The sequence below is a fragment of the Schistocerca cancellata genome, unplaced genomic scaffold (assembly GCF_023864275.1).
Source record: "Schistocerca cancellata isolate TAMUIC-IGC-003103 unplaced genomic scaffold, iqSchCanc2.1 HiC_scaffold_1165, whole genome shotgun sequence".
NCBI lineage: Eukaryota > Metazoa > Arthropoda > Insecta > Orthoptera > Acrididae > Schistocerca > Schistocerca cancellata.
Window position 1 is genome coordinate 72,154 of NW_026047164.1, and position 14,900 is coordinate 87,053.

At 53.3% G+C, this 14,900-nt stretch overlaps 43 non-coding genes across 43 annotated transcripts; 22 read left to right on the top strand and 21 right to left on the bottom strand.

Annotated features, from left to right (window-relative positions):
• Positions 1 to 369: 369 nt before the first annotated feature.
• Positions 370 to 461, top strand: Trnai-uau (transfer RNA isoleucine (anticodon UAU)). Its single transcript is given in 2 exon segments — positions 370 to 407; positions 426 to 461. It is a non-coding gene; the product is annotated as a tRNA-Ile (tRNA).
• Positions 462 to 572: 111 nt separating this feature from the next.
• On the top strand, positions 573 to 644 carry Trnad-guc (transfer RNA aspartic acid (anticodon GUC)). Its single transcript has one exon. It is a non-coding gene; the product is annotated as a tRNA-Asp (tRNA).
• A 236-nt stretch (positions 645 to 880) lies between these two features.
• On the bottom strand, positions 881 to 952 carry Trnam-cau (transfer RNA methionine (anticodon CAU)). The gene has a single exon. It is a non-coding gene; the product is annotated as a tRNA-Met (tRNA).
• Positions 953 to 1,200: 248 nt separating this feature from the next.
• Trnar-acg (transfer RNA arginine (anticodon ACG)) lies at positions 1,201 to 1,273 on the bottom strand. The gene has a single exon. It is a non-coding gene; the product is annotated as a tRNA-Arg (tRNA).
• A 442-nt stretch (positions 1,274 to 1,715) lies between these two features.
• Trnai-uau (transfer RNA isoleucine (anticodon UAU)) lies at positions 1,716 to 1,807 on the top strand. Its single transcript is given in 2 exon segments — positions 1,716 to 1,753; positions 1,772 to 1,807. It is a non-coding gene; the product is annotated as a tRNA-Ile (tRNA).
• Positions 1,808 to 1,918: 111 nt separating this feature from the next.
• Trnad-guc (transfer RNA aspartic acid (anticodon GUC)) lies at positions 1,919 to 1,990 on the top strand. Its single transcript has one exon. It is a non-coding gene; the product is annotated as a tRNA-Asp (tRNA).
• A 236-nt stretch (positions 1,991 to 2,226) lies between these two features.
• Positions 2,227 to 2,298, bottom strand: Trnam-cau (transfer RNA methionine (anticodon CAU)). Its single transcript has one exon. It is a non-coding gene; the product is annotated as a tRNA-Met (tRNA).
• A 248-nt stretch (positions 2,299 to 2,546) lies between these two features.
• Positions 2,547 to 2,619, bottom strand: Trnar-acg (transfer RNA arginine (anticodon ACG)). The gene has a single exon. It is a non-coding gene; the product is annotated as a tRNA-Arg (tRNA).
• A 442-nt stretch (positions 2,620 to 3,061) lies between these two features.
• Trnai-uau (transfer RNA isoleucine (anticodon UAU)) lies at positions 3,062 to 3,153 on the top strand. The gene is given in 2 exon segments: positions 3,062 to 3,099; positions 3,118 to 3,153. It is a non-coding gene; the product is annotated as a tRNA-Ile (tRNA).
• Positions 3,154 to 3,264: 111 nt separating this feature from the next.
• On the top strand, positions 3,265 to 3,336 carry Trnad-guc (transfer RNA aspartic acid (anticodon GUC)). Its single transcript has one exon. It is a non-coding gene; the product is annotated as a tRNA-Asp (tRNA).
• A 236-nt stretch (positions 3,337 to 3,572) lies between these two features.
• Positions 3,573 to 3,644, bottom strand: Trnam-cau (transfer RNA methionine (anticodon CAU)). The gene has a single exon. It is a non-coding gene; the product is annotated as a tRNA-Met (tRNA).
• A 248-nt stretch (positions 3,645 to 3,892) lies between these two features.
• On the bottom strand, positions 3,893 to 3,965 carry Trnar-acg (transfer RNA arginine (anticodon ACG)). The gene has a single exon. It is a non-coding gene; the product is annotated as a tRNA-Arg (tRNA).
• A 442-nt stretch (positions 3,966 to 4,407) lies between these two features.
• Positions 4,408 to 4,499, top strand: Trnai-uau (transfer RNA isoleucine (anticodon UAU)). The gene is given in 2 exon segments: positions 4,408 to 4,445; positions 4,464 to 4,499. It is a non-coding gene; the product is annotated as a tRNA-Ile (tRNA).
• Positions 4,500 to 4,610: 111 nt separating this feature from the next.
• Positions 4,611 to 4,682, top strand: Trnad-guc (transfer RNA aspartic acid (anticodon GUC)). The gene has a single exon. It is a non-coding gene; the product is annotated as a tRNA-Asp (tRNA).
• Positions 4,683 to 4,918: 236 nt separating this feature from the next.
• On the bottom strand, positions 4,919 to 4,990 carry Trnam-cau (transfer RNA methionine (anticodon CAU)). The gene has a single exon. It is a non-coding gene; the product is annotated as a tRNA-Met (tRNA).
• Positions 4,991 to 5,238: 248 nt separating this feature from the next.
• Trnar-acg (transfer RNA arginine (anticodon ACG)) lies at positions 5,239 to 5,311 on the bottom strand. The gene has a single exon. It is a non-coding gene; the product is annotated as a tRNA-Arg (tRNA).
• A 442-nt stretch (positions 5,312 to 5,753) lies between these two features.
• Trnai-uau (transfer RNA isoleucine (anticodon UAU)) lies at positions 5,754 to 5,845 on the top strand. The gene is given in 2 exon segments: positions 5,754 to 5,791; positions 5,810 to 5,845. It is a non-coding gene; the product is annotated as a tRNA-Ile (tRNA).
• Positions 5,846 to 5,956: 111 nt separating this feature from the next.
• Positions 5,957 to 6,028, top strand: Trnad-guc (transfer RNA aspartic acid (anticodon GUC)). Its single transcript has one exon. It is a non-coding gene; the product is annotated as a tRNA-Asp (tRNA).
• A 236-nt stretch (positions 6,029 to 6,264) lies between these two features.
• Trnam-cau (transfer RNA methionine (anticodon CAU)) lies at positions 6,265 to 6,336 on the bottom strand. The gene has a single exon. It is a non-coding gene; the product is annotated as a tRNA-Met (tRNA).
• Positions 6,337 to 6,584: 248 nt separating this feature from the next.
• Positions 6,585 to 6,657, bottom strand: Trnar-acg (transfer RNA arginine (anticodon ACG)). Its single transcript has one exon. It is a non-coding gene; the product is annotated as a tRNA-Arg (tRNA).
• Positions 6,658 to 7,099: 442 nt separating this feature from the next.
• On the top strand, positions 7,100 to 7,191 carry Trnai-uau (transfer RNA isoleucine (anticodon UAU)). The gene is given in 2 exon segments: positions 7,100 to 7,137; positions 7,156 to 7,191. It is a non-coding gene; the product is annotated as a tRNA-Ile (tRNA).
• A 111-nt stretch (positions 7,192 to 7,302) lies between these two features.
• On the top strand, positions 7,303 to 7,374 carry Trnad-guc (transfer RNA aspartic acid (anticodon GUC)). Its single transcript has one exon. It is a non-coding gene; the product is annotated as a tRNA-Asp (tRNA).
• A 236-nt stretch (positions 7,375 to 7,610) lies between these two features.
• Trnam-cau (transfer RNA methionine (anticodon CAU)) lies at positions 7,611 to 7,682 on the bottom strand. The gene has a single exon. It is a non-coding gene; the product is annotated as a tRNA-Met (tRNA).
• A 248-nt stretch (positions 7,683 to 7,930) lies between these two features.
• Trnar-acg (transfer RNA arginine (anticodon ACG)) lies at positions 7,931 to 8,003 on the bottom strand. The gene has a single exon. It is a non-coding gene; the product is annotated as a tRNA-Arg (tRNA).
• Positions 8,004 to 8,445: 442 nt separating this feature from the next.
• Positions 8,446 to 8,537, top strand: Trnai-uau (transfer RNA isoleucine (anticodon UAU)). The gene is given in 2 exon segments: positions 8,446 to 8,483; positions 8,502 to 8,537. It is a non-coding gene; the product is annotated as a tRNA-Ile (tRNA).
• A 111-nt stretch (positions 8,538 to 8,648) lies between these two features.
• Trnad-guc (transfer RNA aspartic acid (anticodon GUC)) lies at positions 8,649 to 8,720 on the top strand. Its single transcript has one exon. It is a non-coding gene; the product is annotated as a tRNA-Asp (tRNA).
• Positions 8,721 to 9,276: 556 nt separating this feature from the next.
• Trnar-acg (transfer RNA arginine (anticodon ACG)) lies at positions 9,277 to 9,349 on the bottom strand. Its single transcript has one exon. It is a non-coding gene; the product is annotated as a tRNA-Arg (tRNA).
• A 442-nt stretch (positions 9,350 to 9,791) lies between these two features.
• Trnai-uau (transfer RNA isoleucine (anticodon UAU)) lies at positions 9,792 to 9,883 on the top strand. Its single transcript is given in 2 exon segments — positions 9,792 to 9,829; positions 9,848 to 9,883. It is a non-coding gene; the product is annotated as a tRNA-Ile (tRNA).
• Positions 9,884 to 9,994: 111 nt separating this feature from the next.
• Positions 9,995 to 10,066, top strand: Trnad-guc (transfer RNA aspartic acid (anticodon GUC)). The gene has a single exon. It is a non-coding gene; the product is annotated as a tRNA-Asp (tRNA).
• Positions 10,067 to 10,302: 236 nt separating this feature from the next.
• Positions 10,303 to 10,374, bottom strand: Trnam-cau (transfer RNA methionine (anticodon CAU)). The gene has a single exon. It is a non-coding gene; the product is annotated as a tRNA-Met (tRNA).
• A 245-nt stretch (positions 10,375 to 10,619) lies between these two features.
• Positions 10,620 to 10,695, bottom strand: Trnar-acg (transfer RNA arginine (anticodon ACG)). Its single transcript has one exon. It is a non-coding gene; the product is annotated as a tRNA-Arg (tRNA).
• A 442-nt stretch (positions 10,696 to 11,137) lies between these two features.
• Positions 11,138 to 11,229, top strand: Trnai-uau (transfer RNA isoleucine (anticodon UAU)). Its single transcript is given in 2 exon segments — positions 11,138 to 11,175; positions 11,194 to 11,229. It is a non-coding gene; the product is annotated as a tRNA-Ile (tRNA).
• Positions 11,230 to 11,340: 111 nt separating this feature from the next.
• Positions 11,341 to 11,412, top strand: Trnad-guc (transfer RNA aspartic acid (anticodon GUC)). The gene has a single exon. It is a non-coding gene; the product is annotated as a tRNA-Asp (tRNA).
• Positions 11,413 to 11,648: 236 nt separating this feature from the next.
• Positions 11,649 to 11,720, bottom strand: Trnam-cau (transfer RNA methionine (anticodon CAU)). The gene has a single exon. It is a non-coding gene; the product is annotated as a tRNA-Met (tRNA).
• Positions 11,721 to 11,968: 248 nt separating this feature from the next.
• Trnar-acg (transfer RNA arginine (anticodon ACG)) lies at positions 11,969 to 12,041 on the bottom strand. Its single transcript has one exon. It is a non-coding gene; the product is annotated as a tRNA-Arg (tRNA).
• Positions 12,042 to 12,483: 442 nt separating this feature from the next.
• Trnai-uau (transfer RNA isoleucine (anticodon UAU)) lies at positions 12,484 to 12,575 on the top strand. Its single transcript is given in 2 exon segments — positions 12,484 to 12,521; positions 12,540 to 12,575. It is a non-coding gene; the product is annotated as a tRNA-Ile (tRNA).
• Positions 12,576 to 12,686: 111 nt separating this feature from the next.
• Positions 12,687 to 12,758, top strand: Trnad-guc (transfer RNA aspartic acid (anticodon GUC)). Its single transcript has one exon. It is a non-coding gene; the product is annotated as a tRNA-Asp (tRNA).
• Positions 12,759 to 12,994: 236 nt separating this feature from the next.
• On the bottom strand, positions 12,995 to 13,066 carry Trnam-cau (transfer RNA methionine (anticodon CAU)). The gene has a single exon. It is a non-coding gene; the product is annotated as a tRNA-Met (tRNA).
• A 248-nt stretch (positions 13,067 to 13,314) lies between these two features.
• Trnar-acg (transfer RNA arginine (anticodon ACG)) lies at positions 13,315 to 13,387 on the bottom strand. Its single transcript has one exon. It is a non-coding gene; the product is annotated as a tRNA-Arg (tRNA).
• A 442-nt stretch (positions 13,388 to 13,829) lies between these two features.
• On the top strand, positions 13,830 to 13,921 carry Trnai-uau (transfer RNA isoleucine (anticodon UAU)). The gene is given in 2 exon segments: positions 13,830 to 13,867; positions 13,886 to 13,921. It is a non-coding gene; the product is annotated as a tRNA-Ile (tRNA).
• A 111-nt stretch (positions 13,922 to 14,032) lies between these two features.
• Positions 14,033 to 14,104, top strand: Trnad-guc (transfer RNA aspartic acid (anticodon GUC)). Its single transcript has one exon. It is a non-coding gene; the product is annotated as a tRNA-Asp (tRNA).
• A 236-nt stretch (positions 14,105 to 14,340) lies between these two features.
• Trnam-cau (transfer RNA methionine (anticodon CAU)) lies at positions 14,341 to 14,412 on the bottom strand. The gene has a single exon. It is a non-coding gene; the product is annotated as a tRNA-Met (tRNA).
• Positions 14,413 to 14,657: 245 nt separating this feature from the next.
• Positions 14,658 to 14,733, bottom strand: Trnar-acg (transfer RNA arginine (anticodon ACG)). The gene has a single exon. It is a non-coding gene; the product is annotated as a tRNA-Arg (tRNA).
• Between the last annotated feature and the right edge of the window lie 167 nt (positions 14,734 to 14,900).

Below are 14,900 nucleotides of genomic sequence, written 5' to 3' on the forward strand. Positions count from 1 at the left end.
TGTCGTCCACTGACAACGGCGGCGCGGCCACTCTGGTCTTCCGCACTCTGCAGGGAGCTGCCAAGGAAGGCATCTCTCCTCCAGCTGCTCGGCCACGGTGCGCCTGCATAGCTTAGAGCTTGCCACACATCTGCCCTCGCTGTTGGACAGGTAGCAGAAGGCAAGGCGCGCGTTTTTCTGCAATTTTTCGGTGATGACAAGCGGTTGATATGCTTGTAAGTGTAGCATATGAAACAAGAATCGTATGAAGCATCCGTAGCCAGGTGCTAAAGTCGCAGTATGGCCGCAGGTGACGGTCGTATGATGGGTCTGTAGCCACAACAGGTTGGCAGCAAAGCAAATACCGCTAACTGAAAGCACCCTGCTGTAGCCCCAGTGGCGCAATTGGTTAGCGCACGGTACTTATAAGGCAGTAGCCGTGAGCAATGCCGGGGTTGTGAGTTCGAGCCTCACCTGGGGCATACTTTTATTTCGTAGCAGCTGACTCTGAAAGCATCGGGACGCTAGATTTGAGATGAATCACCTACTTGAGAAGAATAAGTGTGCGTGCGTTGTGCGTGTCGTTTGCGTATTCCTCGGTAGTATAGTGGTTAGTATCCCCGCCTGTCACGCGGGAGACCGGGGTTCGATTCCCCGCCGGGGAGGTGCGATTTTTATATCGCGAAAGTTGCACGTGTGGCCCGATAGGACATTAACGTTGTGATCGAGAAATGTAGTTGCTGCAGAATCGTAAGAAACTCTGCGTCTTAGGAAGTGTTTCTCGTATTCTCCACACGACGTCGTCATCGTTTCAGAACTTACAGGGTTTGCTGTTGACGCTGGGTCAGCGCACCCCAGGCTTAATGATCGAGCTCGAAGCACACAAGAAAAGGAATAATTTTAGCAGAGCGTGGTTTCGATCCACGGACCTCTGGGTTATGGGCCCAGCACGCTTCCACTGCGCCACTCTGCTGCGTGACGTGGGATACTTGGAAAAGCGTTGTCAGCGTCGCGTACCGTTTAATTAACTGTGCAACATCTCTCAGCTTGACTTGTCTCGACTTTGCTCGACTGACGCTACGCTGACGCTTGCACGAAGCGATATTTACCACGATCGTCTCGAGATGCAGCTGCGAGATGCTCAGGATTGACATTGCACTCCACGCAGGTGGAAACATTCGAATGCACTGCCTAGCTACGCGCCCGCAACTAACAAAATGCCGACCCTGCCAAGATTCGAACCTGGAATCTTCTGATCCGTAGTCAGACGCGTTATCCGTTGCGCCACAGGGCCACTGTTCGTCTTTCGTCATATGACGCGGGTACACATCGCAGAGCAACGTGTTCTCCGTGGCTCGGCAACTGCGTGTCGTCCACTGACAACGGCGGCGCGGCCACTCTGGTCTTCCGCACTCTGCAGGGAGCTGCCAAGGAAGGCATCTCTCCTCCAGCTGCTCGGCCACGGTGCGCCTGCATAGCTTAGAGCTTGCCACACATCTGCCCTCGCTGTTGGACAGGTAGCAGAAGGCAAGGCGCGCGTTTTTCTGCAATTTTTCGGTGATGACAAGCGGTTGATATGCTTGTAAGTGTAGCATATGAAACAAGAATCGTATGAAGCATCCGTAGCCAGGTGCTAAAGTCGCAGTATGGCCGCAGGTGACGGTCGTATGATGGGTCTGTAGCCACAACAGGTTGGCAGCAAAGCAAATACCGCTAACTGAAAGCACCCTGCTGTAGCCCCAGTGGCGCAATTGGTTAGCGCACGGTACTTATAAGGCAGTAGCCGTGAGCAATGCCGGGGTTGTGAGTTCGAGCCTCACCTGGGGCATACTTTTATTTCGTAGCAGCTGACTCTGAAAGCATCGGGACGCTAGATTTGAGATGAATCACCTACTTGAGAAGAATAAGTGTGCGTGCGTTGTGCGTGTCGTTTGCGTGTTCCTCGGTAGTATAGTGGTTAGTATCCCCGCCTGTCACGCGGGAGACCGGGGTTCGATTCCCCGCCGGGGAGGTGCGATTTTTATATCGCGAAAGTTGCACGTGTGGCCCGATAGGACATTAACGTTGTGATCGAGAAATGTAGTTGCTGCAGAATCGTAAGAAACTCTGCGTCTTAGGAAGTGTTTCTCGTATTCTCCACACGACGTCGTCATCGTTTCAGAACTTACAGGGTTTGCTGTTGACGCTGGGTCAGCGCACCCCAGGCTTAATGATCGAGCTCGAAGCACACAAGAAAAGGAATAATTTTAGCAGAGCGTGGTTTCGATCCACGGACCTCTGGGTTATGGGCCCAGCACGCTTCCACTGCGCCACTCTGCTGCGTGACGTGGGATACTTGGAAAAGCGTTGTCAGCGTCGCGTACCGTTTAATTAACTGTGCAACATCTCTCAGCTTGACTTGTCTCGACTTTGCTCGACTGACGCTACGCTGACGCTTGCACGAAGCGATATTTACCACGATCGTCTCGAGATGCAGCTGCGAGATGCTCAGGATTGACATTGCACTCCACGCAGGTGGAAACATTCGAATGCACTGCCTAGCTACGCGCCCGCAACTAACAAAATGCCGACCCTGCCAAGATTCGAACCTGGAATCTTCTGATCCGTAGTCAGACGCGTTATCCGTTGCGCCACAGGGCCACTGTTCGTCTTTCGTCATATGACGCGGGTACACATCGCAGAGCAACGTGTTCTCCGTGGCTCGGCAACTGCGTGTCGTCCACTGACAACGGCGGCGCGGCCACTCTGGTCTTCCGCACTCTGCAGGGAGCTGCCAAGGAAGGCATCTCTCCTCCAGCTGCTCGGCCACGGTGCGCCTGCATAGCTTAGAGCTTGCCACACATCTGCCCTCGCTGTTGGACAGGTAGCAGAAGGCAAGGCGCGCGTTTTTCTGCAATTTTTCGGTGATGACAAGCGGTTGATATGCTTGTAAGTGTAGCATATGAAACAAGAATCGTATGAAGCATCCGTAGCCAGGTGCTAAAGTCGCAGTATGGCCGCAGGTGACGGTCGTATGATGGGTCTGTAGCCACAACAGGTTGGCAGCAAAGCAAATACCGCTAACTGAAAGCACCCTGCTGTAGCCCCAGTGGCGCAATTGGTTAGCGCACGGTACTTATAAGGCAGTAGCCGTGAGCAATGCCGGGGTTGTGAGTTCGAGCCTCACCTGGGGCATACTTTTATTTCGTAGCAGCTGACTCTGAAAGCATCGGGACGCTAGATTTGAGATGAATCACCTACTTGAGAAGAATAAGTGTGCGTGCGTTGTGCGTGTCGTTTGCGTATTCCTCGGTAGTATAGTGGTTAGTATCCCCGCCTGTCACGCGGGAGACCGGGGTTCGATTCCCCGCCGGGGAGGTGCGATTTTTATATCGCGAAAGTTGCACGTGTGGCCCGATAGGACATTAACGTTGTGATCGAGAAATGTAGTTGCTGCAGAATCGTAAGAAACTCTGCGTCTTAGGAAGTGTTTCTCGTATTCTCCACACGACGTCGTCATCGTTTCAGAACTTACAGGGTTTGCTGTTGACGCTGGGTCAGCGCACCCCAGGCTTAATGATCGAGCTCGAAGCACACAAGAAAAGGAATAATTTTAGCAGAGCGTGGTTTCGATCCACGGACCTCTGGGTTATGGGCCCAGCACGCTTCCACTGCGCCACTCTGCTGCGTGACGTGGGATACTTGGAAAAGCGTTGTCAGCGTCGCGTACCGTTTAATTAACTGTGCAACATCTCTCAGCTTGACTTGTCTCGACTTTGCTCGACTGACGCTACGCTGACGCTTGCACGAAGCGATATTTACCACGATCGTCTCGAGATGCAGCTGCGAGATGCTCAGGATTGACATTGCACTCCACGCAGGTGGAAACATTCGAATGCACTGCCTAGCTACGCGCCCGCAACTAACAAAATGCCGACCCTGCCAAGATTCGAACCTGGAATCTTCTGATCCGTAGTCAGACGCGTTATCCGTTGCGCCACAGGGCCACTGTTCGTCTTTCGTCATATGACGCGGGTACACATCGCAGAGCAACGTGTTCTCCGTGGCTCGGCAACTGCGTGTCGTCCACTGACAACGGCGGCGCGGCCACTCTGGTCTTCCGCACTCTGCAGGGAGCTGCCAAGGAAGGCATCTCTCCTCCAGCTGCTCGGCCACGGTGCGCCTGCATAGCTTAGAGCTTGCCACACATCTGCCCTCGCTGTTGGACAGGTAGCAGAAGGCAAGGCGCGCGTTTTTCTGCAATTTTTCGGTGATGACAAGCGGTTGATATGCTTGTAAGTGTAGCATATGAAACAAGAATCGTATGAAGCATCCGTAGCCAGGTGCTAAAGTCGCAGTATGGCCGCAGGTGACGGTCGTATGATGGGTCTGTAGCCACAACAGGTTGGCAGCAAAGCAAATACCGCTAACTGAAAGCACCCTGCTGTAGCCCCAGTGGCGCAATTGGTTAGCGCACGGTACTTATAAGGCAGTAGCCGTGAGCAATGCCGGGGTTGTGAGTTCGAGCCTCACCTGGGGCATACTTTTATTTCGTAGCAGCTGACTCTGAAAGCATCGGGACGCTAGATTTGAGATGAATCACCTACTTGAGAAGAATAAGTGTGCGTGCGTTGTGCGTGTCGTTTGCGTATTCCTCGGTAGTATAGTGGTTAGTATCCCCGCCTGTCACGCGGGAGACCGGGGTTCGATTCCCCGCCGGGGAGGTGCGATTTTTATATCGCGAAAGTTGCACGTGTGGCCCGATAGGACATTAACGTTGTGATCGAGAAATGTAGTTGCTGCAGAATCGTAAGAAACTCTGCGTCTTAGGAAGTGTTTCTCGTATTCTCCACACGACGTCGTCATCGTTTCAGAACTTACAGGGTTTGCTGTTGACGCTGGGTCAGCGCACCCCAGGCTTAATGATCGAGCTCGAAGCACACAAGAAAAGGAATAATTTTAGCAGAGCGTGGTTTCGATCCACGGACCTCTGGGTTATGGGCCCAGCACGCTTCCACTGCGCCACTCTGCTGCGTGACGTGGGATACTTGGAAAAGCGTTGTCAGCGTCGCGTACCGTTTAATTAACTGTGCAACATCTCTCAGCTTGACTTGTCTCGACTTTGCTCGACTGACGCTACGCTGACGCTTGCACGAAGCGATATTTACCACGATCGTCTCGAGATGCAGCTGCGAGATGCTCAGGATTGACATTGCACTCCACGCAGGTGGAAACATTCGAATGCACTGCCTAGCTACGCGCCCGCAACTAACAAAATGCCGACCCTGCCAAGATTCGAACCTGGAATCTTCTGATCCGTAGTCAGACGCGTTATCCGTTGCGCCACAGGGCCACTGTTCGTCTTTCGTCATATGACGCGGGTACACATCGCAGAGCAACGTGTTCTCCGTGGCTCGGCAACTGCGTGTCGTCCACTGACAACGGCGGCGCGGCCACTCTGGTCTTCCGCACTCTGCAGGGAGCTGCCAAGGAAGGCATCTCTCCTCCAGCTGCTCGGCCACGGTGCGCCTGCATAGCTTAGAGCTTGCCACACATCTGCCCTCGCTGTTGGACAGGTAGCAGAAGGCAAGGCGCGCGTTTTTCTGCAATGTTTCGGTGATGACAAGCGGTTGATATGCTTGTAAGTGTAGCATATGAAACAAGAATCGTATGAAGCATCCGTAGCCAGGTGCTAAAGTCGCAGTATGGCCGCAGGTGACGGTCGTATGATGGGTCTGTAGCCACAACAGGTTGGCAGCAAAGCAAATACCGCTAACTGAAAGCACCCTGCTGTAGCCCCAGTGGCGCAATTGGTTAGCGCACGGTACTTATAAGGCAGTAGCCGTGAGCAATGCCGGGGTTGTGAGTTCGAGCCTCACCTGGGGCATACTTTTATTTCGTAGCAGCTGACTCTGAAAGCATCGGGACGCTAGATTTGAGATGAATCACCTACTTGAGAAGAATAAGTGTGCGTGCGTTGTGCGTGTCGTTTGCGTATTCCTCGGTAGTATAGTGGTTAGTATCCCCGCCTGTCACGCGGGAGACCGGGGTTCGATTCCCCGCCGGGGAGGTGCGATTTTTATATCGCGAAAGTTGCACGTGTGGCCCGATAGGACATTAACGTTGTGATCGAGAAATGTAGTTGCTGCAGAATCGTAAGAAACTCTGCGTCTTAGGAAGTGTTTCTCGTATTCTCCACACGACGTCGTCATCGTTTCAGAACTTACAGGGTTTGCTGTTGACGCTGGGTCAGCGCACCCCAGGCTTAATGATCGAGCTCGAAGCACACAAGAAAAGGAATAATTTTAGCAGAGCGTGGTTTCGATCCACGGACCTCTGGGTTATGGGCCCAGCACGCTTCCACTGCGCCACTCTGCTGCGTGACGTGGGATACTTGGAAAAGCGTTGTCAGCGTCGCGTACCGTTTAATTAACTGTGCAACATCTCTCAGCTTGACTTGTCTCGACTTTGCTCGACTGACGCTACGCTGACGCTTGCACGAAGCGATATTTACCACGATCGTCTCGAGATGCAGCTGCGAGATGCTCAGGATTGACATTGCACTCCACGCAGGTGGAAACATTCGAATGCACTGCCTAGCTACGCGCCCGCAACTAACAAAATGCCGACCCTGCCAAGATTCGAACCTGGAATCTTCTGATCCGTAGTCAGACGCGTTATCCGTTGCGCCACAGGGCCACTGTTCGTCTTTCGTCATATGACGCGGGTACACATCGCAGAGCAACGTGTTCTCCGTGGCTCGGCAACTGCGTGTCGTCCACTGACAACGGCGGCGCGGCCACTCTGGTCTTCCGCACTCTGCAGGGAGCTGCCAAGGAAGGCATCTCTCCTCCAGCTGCTCGGCCACGGTGCGCCTGCATAGCTTAGAGCTTGCCACACATCTGCCCTCGCTGTTGGACAGGTAGCAGAAGGCAAGGCGCGCGTTTTTCTGCAATTTTTCGGTGATGACAAGCGGTTGATATGCTTGTAAGTGTAGCATATGAAACAAGAATCGTATGAAGCATCCGTAGCCAGGTGCTAAAGTCGCAGTATGGCCGCAGGTGACGGTCGTATGATGGGTCTGTAGCCACAACAGGTTGGCAGCAAAGCAAATACCGCTAACTGAAAGCACCCTGCTGTAGCCCCAGTGGCGCAATTGGTTAGCGCACGGTACTTATAAGGCAGTAGCCGTGAGCAATGCCGGGGTTGTGAGTTCGAGCCTCACCTGGGGCATACTTTTATTTCGTAGCAGCTGACTCTGAAAGCATCGGGACGCTAGATTTGAGATGAATCACCTACTTGAGAAGAATAAGTGTGCGTGCGTTGTGCGTGTCGTTTGCGTATTCCTCGGTAGTATAGTGGTTAGTATCCCCGCCTGTCACGCGGGAGACCGGGGTTCGATTCCCCGCCGGGGAGGTGCGATTTTTATATCGCGAAAGTTGCACGTGTGGCCCGATAGGACATTAACGTTGTGATCGAGAAATGTAGTTGCTGCAGAATCGTAAGAAACTCTGCGTCTTAGGAAGTGTTTCTCGTATTCTCCACACGACGTCGTCATCGTTTCAGAACTTACAGGGTTTGCTGTTGACGCTGGGTCAGCGCACCCCAGGCTTAATGATCGAGCTCGAAGCACACAAGAAAAGGAATAATTTTAGCAGAGCGTGGTTTCGATCCACGGACCTCTGGGTTATGGGCCCAGCACGCTTCCACTGCGCCACTCTGCTGCGTGACGTGGGATACTTGGAAAAGCGTTGTCAGCGTCGCGTACCGTTTAATTAACTGTGCAACATCTCTCAGCTTGACTTGTCTCGACTTTGCTCGACTGACGCTACGCTGACGCTTGCACGAAGCGATATTTACCACGATCGTCTCGAGATGCAGCTGCGAGATGCTCAGGATTGACATTGCACTCCACGCAGGTGGAAACATTCGAATGCACTGCCTAGCTACGCGCCCGCAACTAACAAAATGCCGACCCTGCCAAGATTCGAACCTGGAATCTTCTGATCCGTAGTCAGACGCGTTATCCGTTGCGCCACAGGGCCACTGTTCGTCTTTCGTCATATGACGCGGGTACACATCGCAGAGCAACGTGTTCTCCGTGGCTCGGCAACTGCGTGTCGTCCACTGACAACGGCGGCGCGGCCACTCTGGTCTTCCGCACTCTGCAGGGAGCTGCCAAGGAAGGCATCTCTCCTCCAGCTGCTCGGCCACGGTGCGCCTGCATAGCTTAGAGCTTGCCACACATCTGCCCTCGCTGTTGGACAGGTAGCAGAAGGCAAGGCGCGCGTTTTTCTGCAATTTTTCGGTGATGACAAGCGGTTGATATGCTTGTAAGTGTAGCATATGAAACAAGAATCGTATGAAGCATCCGTAGCCAGGTGCTAAAGTCGCAGTATGGCCGCAGGTGACGGTCGTATGATGGGTCTGTAGCCACAACAGGTTGGCAGCAAAGCAAATACCGCTAACTGAAAGCACCCTGCTGTAGCCCCAGTGGCGCAATTGGTTAGCGCACGGTACTTATAAGGCAGTAGCCGTGAGCAATGCCGGGGTTGTGAGTTCGAGCCTCACCTGGGGCATACTTTTATTTCGTAGCAGCTGACTCTGAAAGCATCGGGACGCTAGATTTGAGATGAATCACCTACTTGAGAAGAATAAGTGTGCGTGCGTTGAGCGTGTCGTTTGCGTATTCCTCGGTAGTATAGTGGTTAGTATCCCCGCCTGTCACGCGGGAGACTGGGGTTCGATTCCCCGCCGGGGAGGTGCGATTTTTATATCGCGAAAGTTGCACGTGTGGCCCGATAGGACATTAACGTTGTGATCGAGAAATGTAGTTGCTGCAGAATCGCAAGAAACTCTGCGTCTTAGGAAGTGTTTCTCGTATTCTCCACACGACGTCGTCATCGTTTCAGAACTTACAGGGTTTGCTGTTGACGCTGGGTCAGCGCACCCCAGGCTTAATGATCGAGCTCGAAGCACACAAGAAAAAGAATAATTTTAGCAGAGCATGGTTTCGATCCACGGACCTCTGGGTTATGGGCCCAGCACGCTTCCACTGCGCCACTCTGCTGCGTGACGTGGGATACTTGGAAAAGCGTTGTCAGCGTCGCGTACCGTTTAATTAACTGTGCACCATCTCTCAGCTTGACTTGTCTCGACTTTGCTCGACTGACGCTACGCTGACGCTTGCACGAAGCGATATTTACCACGATCGTCTCGAGATGCAGCTGCGAGATGCTCAGGATTGACATTGCACTCCACGCAGGTGGAAACATTCGAATGCACTGCCTAGCTACGCGCCCGCAACTAACAAAATGCCGACCCTGCCAAGATTCGAACCTGGAATCTTCTGATCCGTAGTCAGACGCGTTATCCGTTGCGCCACAGGGCCACTGTTCGTCTTTCGTCATATGACGCGGGTACACATCGCAGAGCAACGTGTTCTCCGTGGCTCGGCAACTGCGTGTCGTCCACTGACAACGGCGGCGCGGCCACTCTGGTCTTCCGCACTCTGCAGGGAGCTGCCAAGGAAGGCATCTCTCCTCCAGCTGCTCGGCCACGGTGCGCCTGCATAGCTTAGAGCTTGCCACACATCTGCCCTCGCTGTTGGACAGGTAGCAGAAGGCAAGGCGCGCGTTTTTCTGCAATTTTTCGGTGATGACAAGCGGTTGATATGCTTGTAAGTGTAGCATATGAAACAAGAATCGTATGAAGCATCCGTAGCCAGGTGCTAAAGTCGCAGTATGGCCGCAGGTGACGGTCGTATGATGGGTCTGTAGCCACAACAGGTTGGCAGCAAAGCAAATACCGCTAACTGAAAGCACCCTGCTGTAGCCCCAGTGGCGCAATTGGTTAGCGCACGGTACTTATAAGGCAGTAGCCGTGAGCAATGCCGGGGTTGTGAGTTCGAGCCTCACCTGGGGCATACTTTTATTTCGTAGCAGCTGACTCTGAAAGCATCGGGACGCTAGATTTGAGATGAATCACCTACTTGAGAAGAATAAGTGTGCGTGCGTTGTGCGTGTCGTTTGCGTATTCCTCGGTAGTATAGTGGTTAGTATCCCCGCCTGTCACGCGGGAGACCGGGGTTCGATTCCCCGCCGGGGAGGTGCGATTTTTATATCGCGAAAGTTGCACGTGTGGCCCGATAGGACATTAACGTTGTGATCGAGAAATGTAGTTGCTGCAGAATCGTAAGAAACTCTGCGTCTTAGGAAGTGTTTCTCGTATTCTCCACACGACGTCGTCATCGTTTCAGAACTTACAGGGTTTGCTGTTGACGCTGGGTCAGCGCACCCCAGGCTTAATGATCGAGCTCGAAGCACACAAGAAAAAGAATAATTTTAGCAGAGCGTGGTTTCGATCCACGGACCTCTGGGTTATGGGCCCAGCACGCTTCCACTGCGCCACTCTGCTGCGTGACGTGGGATACTTGGAAAAGCGTTGTCAGCGTCGCGTACCGTTTAATTAACTGTGCAACATCTCTCAGCTTGACTTGTCTCGACTTTGCTCGACTGACGCTACGCTGACGCTTGCACGAAGCGATATTTACCACGATCGTCTCGAGATGCAGCTGCGAGATGCTCAGGATTGACATTGCACTCCACGCAGGTGGAAACATTCGAATGCACTGCCTAGCTACGCGCCCGCAACTAACAAAATGCCCACCCTGCCAGGATTCGAACCTGGAATCTTCTGATCCGTAGTCAGACGCGTTATCCGTTGCGCCACAGGGCCACTGTTCGTCTTTCGTCATATGACGCGGGTACACATCGCAGAGCAACGTGTTCTCCATGGCTCGGCAACTGCGTGTCGTCCACTGACAACGGCGGCGCGGCCACTCTGGTCTTCCGCACTCTGCAGGGAGCTGCCAAGGAAGGCATCTCTCCTCCAGCTGCTCGGCCACGGTGCGCCTGCATAGCTTAGAGCTTGCCACACATCTGCCCTCGCTGTTGGACAGGTAGCAGAAGGCAAGGCGCGCGTTTTTCTGCAATGTTTCGGTGATGACAAGCGGTTGATATGCTTGTAAGTGTAGCATATGAAACAAGAATCGTATGAAGCATCCGTAGCCAGGTGCTAAAGTCGCAGTATGGCCGCAGGTGACGGTCGTATGATGGGTCTGTAGCCACAACAGGTTGGCAGCAAAGCAAATACCGCTAACTGAAAGCACCCTGCTGTAGCCCCAGTGGCGCAATTGGTTAGCGCACGGTACTTATAAGGCAGTAGCCGTGAGCAATGCCGGGGTTGTGAGTTCGAGCCTCACCTGGGGCATACTTTTATTTCGTAGCAGCTGACTCTGAAAGCATCGGGACGCTAGATTTGAGATGAATCACCTACTTGAGAAGAATAAGTGTGCGTGCGTTGTGCGTGTCGTTTGCGTATTCCTCGGTAGTATAGTGGTTAGTATCCCCGCCTGTCACGCGGGAGACCGGGGTTCGATTCCCCGCCGGGGAGGTGCGATTTTTATATCGCGAAAGTTGCACGTGTGGCCCGATAGGACATTAACGTTGTGATCGAGAAATGTAGTTGCTGCAGAATCGTAAGAAACTCTGCGTCTTAGGAAGTGTTTCTCGTATTCTCCACACGACGTCGTCATCGTTTCAGAACTTACAGGGTTTGCTGTTGACGCTGGGTCAGCGCACCCCAGGCTTAATGATCGAGCTCGAAGCACACAAGAAAAAGAATAATTTTAGCAGAGCGTGGTTTCGATCCACGGACCTCTGGGTTATGGGCCCAGCACGCTTCCACTGCGCCACTCTGCTGCGTGACGTGGGATACTTGGAAAAGCGTTGTCAGCGTCGCGTACCGTTTAATTAACTGTGCAACATCTCTCAGCTTGACTTGTCTCGACTTTGCTCGACTGACGCTACGCTGACGCTTGCACGAAGCGATATTTACCACGATCGTCTCGAGATGCAGCTGCGAGATGCTCAGGATTGACATTGCACTCCACGCAGGTGGAAACATTCGAATGCACTGCCTAGCTACGCGCCCGCAACTAACAAAATGCCGACCCTGCCAGGATTCGAACCTGGAATCTTCTGATCCGTAGTCAGACGCGTTATCCGTTGCGCCACAGGGCCACTGTTCGTCTTTCGTCATATGACGCGGGTACACATCGCAGAGCAACGTGTTCTCCGTGGCTCGGCAACTGCGTGTCGTCCACTGACAACGGCGGCGCGGCCACTCTGGTCTTCCGCACTCTGCAGGGAGCTGCCAAGGAAGGCATCTCTCCTCCAGCTGCTCGGCCACGGTGCGCCTGCATAGCTTAGAGCTTGCCACACATCTGCCCTCGCTGTTGGACAGGTAGCAGAAGGCAAGGCGCGCGTTTTTCTGCAATGTTTCGGTGATGACAAGCGGTTGATATGCTTGTAAGTGTAGCATATGAAACAAGAATCGTATGAAGCATCCGTAGCCAGGTGCTAAAGTCGCAGTATGGCCGCAGGTGACGGTCGTATGATGGGTCTGTAGCCACAACAGGTTGGCAGCAAAGCAAATACCGCTAACTGAAAGCACCCTGCTGTAGCCCCAGTGGCGCAATTGGTTAGCGCACGGTACTTATAAGGCAGTAGCCGTGAGCAATGCCGGGGTTGTGAGTTCGAGCCTCACCTGGGGCATACTTTTATTTCGTAGCAGCTGACTCTGAAAGCATCGGGACGCTAGATTTGAGATGAATCACCTACTTGAGAAGAATAAGTGTGCGTGCGTTGTGCGTGTCGTTTGCGTATTCCTCGGTAGTATAGTGGTTAGTATCCCCGCCTGTCACGCGGGAGACCGGGGTTCGATTCCCCGCCGGGGAGGTGCGATTTTTATATCGCGAAAGTTGCACGTGTGGCCCGATAGGACATTAACGTTGTGATCGAGAAATGTAGTTGCTGCAGAATCGTAAGAAACTCTGCGTCTTAGGAAGTGTTTCTCGTATTCTCCACACGACGTCGTCATCGTTTCAGAACTTACAGGGTTTGCTGTTGACGCTGGGTCAGCGCACCCCAGGCTTAATGATCGAGCTCGAAGCACACAAGAAAAAGAATAATTTTAGCAGAGCGTGGTTTCGATCCACGGACCTCTGGGTTATGGGCCCAGCACGCTTCCACTGCGCCACTCTGCTGCGTGACGTGGGATACTTGGAAAAGCGTTGTCAGCGTCGCGTACCGTTTAATTAACTGTGCAACATCTCTCAGCTTGACTTGTCTCGACTTTGCTCGACTGACGCTACGCTGACGCTTGCACGAAGCGATATTTACCACGATCGTCTCGAGATGCAGCTGCGAGATGCTCAGGATTGACATTGCACTCCACGCAGGTGGAAACATTCGAATGCACTGCCTAGCTACGCGCCCGCAACTAACAAAATGCCGACCCTGCCAGGATTCGAACCTGGAATCTTCTGATCCGTAGTCAGACGCGTTATCCGTTGCGCCACAGGGCCACTGTTCGTCTTTCGTCATATGACGCGGGTACACATCGCAGAGCAACGTGTTCTCCATGGCTCGGCAACTGCGTGTCGTCCACTGACAACGGCGGCGCGGCCACTCTGGTCTTCCGCACTCTGCAGGGAGCTGCCAAGGAAGGCATCTCTCCTCCAGCTGCTCGGCCACGGTGCGCCTGCATAGCTTAGAGCTTGCCACACATCTGCCCTCGCTGTTGGACAGGTAGCAGAAGGCAAGGCGCGCGTTTTTCTGCAATGTTTCGGTGATGACAAGCGGTTGATATGCTTGTAAGTGTAGCATATGAAACAAGAATCGTATGAAGCATCCGTAGCCAGGTGCTAAAGTCGCAGTATGGCCGCAGGTGACGGTCGTATGATGGGTCTGTAGCCACAACAGGTTGGCAGCAAAGCAAATACCGCTAACTGAAAGCACCCTGCTGTAGCCCCAGTGGCGCAATTGGTTAGCGCACGGTACTTATAAGGCAGTAGCCGTGAGCAATGCCGGGGTTGTGAGTTCGAGCCTCACCTGGGGCATACTTTTATTTCGTAGCAGCTGACTCTGAAAGCATCGGGACGCTAGATTTGAGATGAATCACCTACTTGAGAAGAATAAGTGTGCGTGCGTTGTGCGTGTCGTTTGCGTATTCCTCGGTAGTATAGTGGTTAGTATCCCCGCCTGTCACGCGGGAGACCGGGGTTCGATTCCCCGCCGGGGAGGTGCGATTTTTATATCGCGAAAGTTGCACGTGTGGCCCGATAGGACATTAACGTTGTGATCGAGAAATGTAGTTGCTGCAGAATCGTAAGAAACTCTGCGTCTTAGGAAGTGTTTCTCGTATTCTCCACACGACGTCGTCATCGTTTCAGAACTTACAGGGTTTGCTGTTGACGCTGGGTCAGCGCACCCCAGGCTTAATGATCGAGCTCGAAGCACACAAGAAAAAGAATAATTTTAGCAGAGCGTGGTTTCGATCCACGGACCTCTGGGTTATGGGCCCAGCACGCTTCCACTGCGCCACTCTGCTGCGTGACGTGGGATACTTGGAAAAGCGTTGTCAGCGTCGCGTACCGTTTAATTAACTGTGCAACATCTCTCAGCTTGACTTGTCTCGACTTTGCTCGACTGACGCTACGCTGACGCTTGCACGAAGCGATATTTACCACGATCGTCTCGAGATGCAGCTGCGAGATGCTCAGGATTGACATTGCACTCCACGCAGGTGGAAACATTCGAATGCACTGCCTAGCTACGCGCCCGCAACTAACAAAATGCCCACCCTGCCAGGATTCGAACCTGGAATCTTCTGATCCGTAGTCAGACGCGTTATCCGTTGCGCCACAGGGCCACTGTTCGTCTTTCGTCATATGACGCGGGTACACATCGCAGAGCAACGTGTTCTCCATGGCTCGGCAACTGCGTGTCGTCCACTGACAACGGCGGCGCGGCCACTCTGGTCTTCCGCACTCTGCAGGGAGCTGCCAAGGAAGGCATCTCTCCTCCAGCTGCTCGGCC